Genomic DNA, 7,922 nt, shown 5'->3' with positions numbered 1-7,922 from the left:
CTCTCCCTATCCCACCCCTGTAGGTGGTCACAAACCACCTAGCTGATCTCCCTGTGCTATGCGGCTGCTTCCCACTAGCTATCTATTTTACATTTGGTAGTGCCATTCTCTCACTTTGTCCCAGCTTACCTTTCCCCCTCCCCATATACTCAAGTCCATTCTCTAGTAGGTCTGTGTCTTTATTCCCATCTTACCCCTAGGTTCTTCATGACCTTTTTTTATTTTTTCTTAGATTCCATATATATGTGTTAGCATACGGTATTTGTCTTTCTCTTTCTGACTTACTTCACTCTGTATGACTCTAGGTCCATCCACCTCACTACAAATAACTCAATTTCGTTTCTTTTAATGGCTGAGTAATATTCCATTGTATATATGTGCCACATCTTTATCCATTCATCCGATGGTGGACACTTTGGTTGCTCCATCTCCTGGATATTGTAAATAGAGCTGCAGTGGACATTTTGGTACATGACTCTTTTTGAATTATGGTTTTCTCAGGGTATATGCCCAGTAGTGGGATTGCTGGGTCATATGGTAGTTCTATTTGTATTTTTTTAAGGAACCTCCATACTGTTCTCCATAGTAGCTGTACCAATTCACATACCCACCAGCAGTGCAAGAGTGTTCCCTTTTCTCCATACCCTCTCCAGCATTTATTGTTTCTAGATTTTTTGATGATGGCCATTCTGACCGGTGTGAGATGATATCATATTGTAGTTTTGATTTGCATTTCTCTAATGATGTTGAGCATTCTTTCATGTGCTTGTTGGCAATCTGTATATCTTCTTTGGAGAAATGTCTTTTTAGGTCTTCTGCCCATTTTTGGATTGGGTTGTTTGCTTTTTGTTATTGAGCTACATGAGCTGCTTGTAAATTTTGGAGATTAATCCTTTGTCAGTTGCTTCATTTGCAAATATTTTCTCCCATTCTGAGGGTTGTCTTTTAGTCTTGTTTATGGTTTGCTTTGCTGTGCAAAAGCTTTTAAGTTTCATGAGGTCCCATTTATTTTTGTTTTTATTTCCATTTGTCTAGGAGGTGGGTCAAAAAGGATCTTGCTGTGATTAATGTCATAGAGTGTTCTGCCTATGTTTCCCTCTAAGAGTTTGATAGTTTCTGGCCTTACATTTAGGTCTTTAATCCATTTTGAGTTTATTTTTGTGTATGGTGTTAGGGAGTGTTCTAATCTCATACTTTTACATGTACCTGTCCAGTTTTCCCAGCACCACTTATTGAAGAGGCTGTCTTTTCTCCACTGTACATTCCTGCTTCCTTTATCAAAGATAAGGTGACCATATGTGCGTGGGTTTGTCTCTGGGCTTTCTATCCTGTTACATTGATCTATATTTCTGTTTTTGTGCCAGTACCATACTGTCTTGATTACTGTAGCTTTATAGTATAGTCTGAACTCAGGGAGCCTGATTCCTCCAGCTCCGTTTTTCATTCTCAAGATTGCTTTGTCTATTCGGGGTCTTTTGTGTTTCCATACAAATTGTGAAATTTTTTGTTCTAGTTCTGTGAAAAATGCTAGTGGTAGTTTGATAGGGATTGCATTGAATCTGTAGATTGCTTTGGGTAGTAGAGTCATTTTCACAATGTTGATTCTTCCAATCCAAGAACATGGTATATGTCTCCATCTATTGTATCATCTTTAGTTTCCTTCATCAGTGTCTTATAATTTTTTGCATACAGCTCTTTTGTCTCCTTAGGTAGGTTTATTCCTAGATATTTTATTCTTGGTAAATGGTAAATTTTATTCAATGGTAAATGGGAGTGTTTTCTTAATTTCACTTTCAGATTTTTCATCATTAGTGTATAGCAATGCCAGGGATTTCTGTGCATTAATTTTGTATCCTGCTACTTTACCAAATTCATTGATCAGCTCTAGTAGTTTTCTGGTAGCATCTTTAGGATTCTCTATGTATTGTATTATGTCATCTGCAAACAGTGAATGCTTTACTTCTTTTCTGATTTTGATTCCTTTTATTTCCTGTTCTTCTCTGATTGCTGTGGCTAAAACTTCCAAAACTATGTTGAATAAGAGTGGTGAGAGTGGGCAACCTTGTCTTGTTCCTGATCTTAGTGGAAATGGTTTCAGTTTTTCACCATTGAGGACGATGTTGGCTGTGGGTTTGTCATATATGGCCTTTATCATGTTGAGGAAAGTTCCCTCTATGCCTACTTTCTGCAGAGTTTTTATCATAAATGGGTTTTGACTTTTGTTGAAAGCTTTCTCTGCATCTATTGAGATGATCATATGGTTTTTCTCTTTCAATTTGTTAATATGGTGTGTCACATTGATTGATTTGCATATATTGAAGAATCCTTGCATTCCTGGAGTAAACCCCAGTTGATCATGTTGTATGATCCTTTTAATGTGCTGTTGGATTCTGTTTGCTAGTATTTTGTTGAGGATTTTTGAATCTATGTTCATCAGTGATATTGGCCTGTAGTTTTCTTTCTTTGTGACATCTTTGATTTTGGTATCAGGGTGATGGTGGCCCCGTAGAATGAGTTTGGAAGTGTTCCTCCCTCTGCTGTATTTTGGAAGAGTTTGAGAAGGATAGGTGTTATCTCTTCTCCAGACGTTTGATAGAATTTGCCTGTGAAGCCATCTGGTCCTGGGCTTTTGTTTGTTGGAAGATTTTTAATCACAGGTTCAATTTCAGTGGTTGTGATTGGTCTGTTCCTATTTTCTGTTTCTTCCTGATTCAGTCTCTGCAGGTTGTGCATTTCTAAGAATTTGTCCATTTCTTCCAGGTTGTCCATTTTATTGGCGTAGAGTTGCTTGTAGTAATCTCTCATGATCCTTTTGTATTTCTGCAGTGTCAGTTGTTACTTCTTTTTCATTTCTAATTCTATTGATTTGAGTCTTCTCCCTTTTTTTCTTGATGAGTCTGGCTAATGGTTTATCAATTTTGTTTATCTTCTCAAAGAACCACGTTTTAGTTTAATTGATCTTTGCTATCGTTTCTTTCGTTTCTTTTTCATTTATTTCTGATCTTTATGATTTCTTTCCTTCTGCTAACTTTGGGGTTTTTTTTTGTTCTTCTTTCTCTAATTGCTTTAGGTGCAAGGTTAGGTTGTTGATTCGAGATGTTTCCTGTTTCTTAAGGTAGGATTGTATTGCTATAAACTTCCCTCTTAGAACTGCTTTTGCTGCATCCCATAGGTTTTGGGTCATCTTGTCTCCATTGTCATTTGTTTCTAGGTATTTTTTGATTTCCTCTTTGATTTCTTCAGTGATCACTTGGTTATTAAGTAGTGTATTGTTTAGCCTCCATGTGTTTGTATTTTTTACAGATCTTTTCCTGTAACTGATATCTAGTCCTATAGCATTGTGGTCGGAAAAGATAATTGATATGATTTCAGTTTTATTATATTTACCAACGCTTGATTTGTGAACCAAGATATGATCTATCCTGGAGAATGTTCCATGAGCACTTGAGAAAAATGTGTATTCTGTTGTTTTTGGATGGCATGTCCTATAAACATCAATCAAGTCCATCTTGTTTAATGTATCATTTAAAGCCTGTGTTTCCTTATTTATTTTCATTTTGGATGATCTGTCCATTGGTGAAAGTGGGGTGTTAAAGTCCCCTAATATGAATGTGTTACTGTCAATTTCCCCTTTTATGGCTGTATTTGCTTTATGTATTGAGGTGCTCCTATGTTGGGTGCAGAAATATTTACAATTGTTATATCTTCTTCTTGGATCAATCCTTTGATCACTATGTAGTGTTCTTCTTTGTCTCTTCTAATAGTCTTTATTTTAAAGTCTATTTTGTCTGATATGAGAATTGCTACTCCAGCTTTCTCTTGATTTCCATTTGCATGGAATATCTTTTTCCATCCCCTCACTTTCAGTGTGTATGTGTCCGTAGGTCTGAAGTTGGTCTCTTGTAGACAGCATATATGTGGGTGTTGTTTTTGTATCCATTCAGCCAGTCTGTGTCTTTTTGTGGGAACATTTAATCCATTTACATTTTTTACAAGGTAATTATCGATATGTATGTTCCTATTCCCATTTTCCTTAATTGTTTTGGGTTTGTTATTGTAGGTCTTTTCCTTCTCTTGTGTTTCTTGCCTAGAGAAGTTCCTTTAGCAGTTGTTGTAAAGCTGGTTTGGTGGTGCTGAACCTCTCAGCTTTTGCTTGTCTGTAAAGGTTTTAATTTCTCCATCAGATCTGAGTGAGATCCTTGCTGGGTAGAGTAATCTTGGTTGTAGGTTTTTCTCCTTCATCACTTTAAATATGTCCTGCCAGTCCCTTCTGGCTTGCAGAGTTTCTGCTGGAAGATCAGCTGTTAACCTTATGGGGATTCCCTTGTGTGTTATTTGTTGTTTTTCCCTTGCTGCTTTTAATATGTTTTCTTTGTATTTAATTTTTGATAGTTTGGTTAATATGTGTCTTGGCGTGTTTCTCCTTGGATTTATCCTGTATGGGACTCTCTGTGCTTCCTGGACTTGATGAACTATTTCCTTTCCCATATTAGGGAAGTTTTCAACTATAATCTCTTCAAATATTTTCTCAGTCCCTTTCTTTTTCTCTTCTTCTTCTGGGACCCCTATAATTCGAATGTTGGTGCGTTTAATGTTGTCCCGGAGGTCTGAGACTCTCCTCAGTTCTTTTCATTCTTTTTTCTTTATTCTGCTCTGCAGTAATTTCCACTGTTTTATCTTCCAGGCCACTTATCCGTTCTTCTGCCTCAGTTATTCTGCTATTGATCCCTTCTAGAGTTTTTTGTGTGTGTGTGTGTGTTATGCGGGCCTCTCACTGTTGTGGCCTCTCCTGCTGCAGATCACAGGCTCTGGACGCGCAGGCCCAGCGGCCATGGCCCATGGACCCAGCCGCTCTGGAGCACGTGGGATCTTCCCGGACCGGCGCACGAACCCGTGTCCCCTGCATTGGCAGGCGGACTCCCAACCACTGCGCCACCACTGCGCCCTTCTAGAGTATTTTTAATTTCATTTATTGTGTTGTTCATTGTTGCTTGTTTCCTCTTTAGTTCTTGTAGGTCTTTGTTAAATGTTTCTTGCATTTTGTCTATTCTATTTCCAAGATTTTGGATCATCTTTACTATCATTATTCTGAATTCTTTTTCAGGTAGACTGCATATTTCCTCTTCATTTGTTAGGTCTGGTGGTTTTTTTTTTTATCTTGCTCCTTTATCTGCTTTCTGTTTTTCTGTCTTCTTATTTTGCTTATTTTACTGTGTTTGGTGTCTCCTTTTTGCAGGCTGCAGGTTCTTAGTTCCTGTTGTTTTTGGTGTCTGCCCCTAGTGGCTAAGGTTGGTTCAGTGGGTTGTGTAGGCTTTCTGGTGGAGGGGAGTAGTGCCTTTTTTCTGGTGGATGAGGCTGGATCTTGTGTTTCTGGTGGGCAGGTCCACATCTGGTGGTGTGTTTTGGGGTGTCTGTGGCCTTATTATGATTTTAGGCAGCCTCTCTGCTAATGGGTTGGGTTGTTTTCCTGTCTTGCTAGTTGTTTGGCAGAGGGTGTCCAGCACTGTAGCTTGCTGGTCGTTGAGTGGAGCTGGGTTTGGTGTTGAGATGGAGATCTCTGGGAGATTTTTGCCGTCTGAAATTATGTGGAGCTGGGAGGTCTCCTGTGGACCAGTGTCCTGAAGTTGGCTCTCCCACATCAGAGGCACAGCAGTGACTCCTGGCTGCAGCACCAAGAGCCTTTCACCCACACGGCAAAGCACCTGAAGGATACCAAGAAATAGGTGAAGCTCAGAGGGTCCCTGCTTGTACATATCACTGGTTTGGGGTAGACTCCAGGTGTCCTCTGGTGGGTGTCTCTCATATCCTGTAGACTGCAAAGTAGGGAGTCAACCACAGGGGGAGCATCCAGAAAAGCAAGGCTCTGTGGTATAAGAAAAAAACGCCCTGGACGAGCGCCCCTCCTCAGACGCTGGGGCGCAGACCGGGAGCACTTGTCTCCGGCAGGCACTTGTGGTGCTTTCTCCATTGGCCCAGAAGAAAAAAAATCTCTTGACCTCAGGGAAGAATGGCCACTGAGCATGGGGGCGGGTTGTGCCCCATGACATGATTTCTGTCACTGCTTGTTCCGCCCTGTCAGCTCACAGCCACCTGGCGTTGCTGCAGAGAAATTTTCGAGTGGGACAGACCTGGATTTCTATAGATGCTTCCCACCCAGCAGACACAGTAGGTTTCAGGTGGGACTCAGAACTAGAAATACCCTCAAGATGGCCCTGGAAGACATGATACCGATGCCCAGGAAACAGTATGTCCCCAGGCAGAGCCCACTTGGGGAGAACTGTGGGGTAAACCTTTGTTTTAGACCCCTGCCTTCCCAGAGATCTGCCTGAAGAATCTGACTTAAAGTCAAAGGCAGATCCTGGGAGCCCTTTCACTTCTCTCCAGTTGTGTGTATAGGCAGTGGGCAGGTGCAGCCCTAGAGGACATTTCCTAATTAAGATGGGATTGCAAGAAAGGCTTGTTGGGCACTAAGTCCTTCCTCTCTAGGTCTTCAATTCTTCATACTATTGTTAAGCATATTTATAAGTTTTCACAAATTTATACTAATACTACTTCCAAAAGATGGAGAATACTCTATTACCCCCAAAGAACACCCCTATGGTGCCCATTTGTACTAACTCTGTCCACCTTTAATCACTGATCTATTTTAGGTCCCTATATGTTTGCCTCTGCCTTTTCCAGAATGCAATATCAATAGAACACCATGTCGTCATGTGAGCCCTGTTTGTAAACTTTGATTCCATTTGTAAAAGTGCACAATTGTGCACTGTTCTCCTGGGCATAACAATTTTGACAGTGCCTAGTAGGGGTGGTGGCACACATTAGGCCTTTAAGCTGAGATTCCATTATTATGAGCTCTGAGTTTGGTAAGACCCTGTTCTCCCTGTGTCTGACTTTCATTTGTAACACAGGAGGCCAAAAAAGACTCTGTGCTTCCACTTCAGGCAGCACAGGTTGGATGTGTGGTCGGGGAACCAAGATCTCACATGCTGCAAGGTGTGGCCAAAAAAAAAAAAAAAAAAAAAAGATGGGAGGAATACTTGGGGAAGGGGCAGAGCAACTGAGAAATAATTATGAAATTACATCTATACCATGCAGAGAAGACATAAGTTAGTACTGAAAACATGGAGGAAGTTTAGACTTCTTTTGCTCTTTAATGAAACACAAAGCTGGTAATCCGTCCCCCTCCCTTTTTTTAAAAAATAAATTTATTTTTTAAATTTTTATTTATTTTTGGTTGCATTGGGTCTTCGTTGCTGCATGTGGGCTTTTTCTCTAGTTGTGGTGAGCAGGAGCTACTCTTCGTTGCAGTGAGCGGGCTTCTCATGTTGCGGAGCATGGGCTCTAGAGCACAGGCTCAGTAGTTGTGGCACACGTTGCTTAGTTGCTCTGTGGCATGTGGGATCTTCCCTGACCAGGGCTTGAACCCATGTCCCCTGAGTTGGCAGGTGGATTCTTAACCACTGCACCACCAGGGAAGCCCTCCCTCCCTTTTCATAACATGTGCTGGAGGTCTAAAACTATGGGAATAACACCTATGAACAGCAAAATGGGCTTTGTAACTCTGTGGACCATTGAAACAAAAAGCTTCCAGTTCTCTTCTTATAAAAGGCATTAAAAACTTTCCATTTTGAGGATGTCAGACGTACCTCCTTTCCCACTAACTTGGGATATTACTGAAGAGGATAGCCGTCTGTCTGCAGCTCACTTCACTTATTCCTTGGATGACTGCCCCCTAAACATCCGTAGCTCTTTTTAGTGGTTCATGTTGGACTTGCAGAGATATCACTCACAGGAAAACCCATGACTGGCTACAAGTGTGCAGATGACCAGAACCCTTCCTCAAACTTGGAGGACCAGAAAGGCTTCATGGTGTCACTCCTTCTGTGTAGCAGCAAAATTATAATGGAAATATAAAAGGC

Source organism: Stenella coeruleoalba (assembly GCF_951394435.1).
Source record: "Stenella coeruleoalba genome assembly, chromosome: 3".
NCBI classification, from domain to species: Eukaryota; Metazoa; Chordata; class Mammalia; order Artiodactyla; family Delphinidae; genus Stenella; species Stenella coeruleoalba.
Note: the sequence above shows the minus strand (reverse complement) of the source record.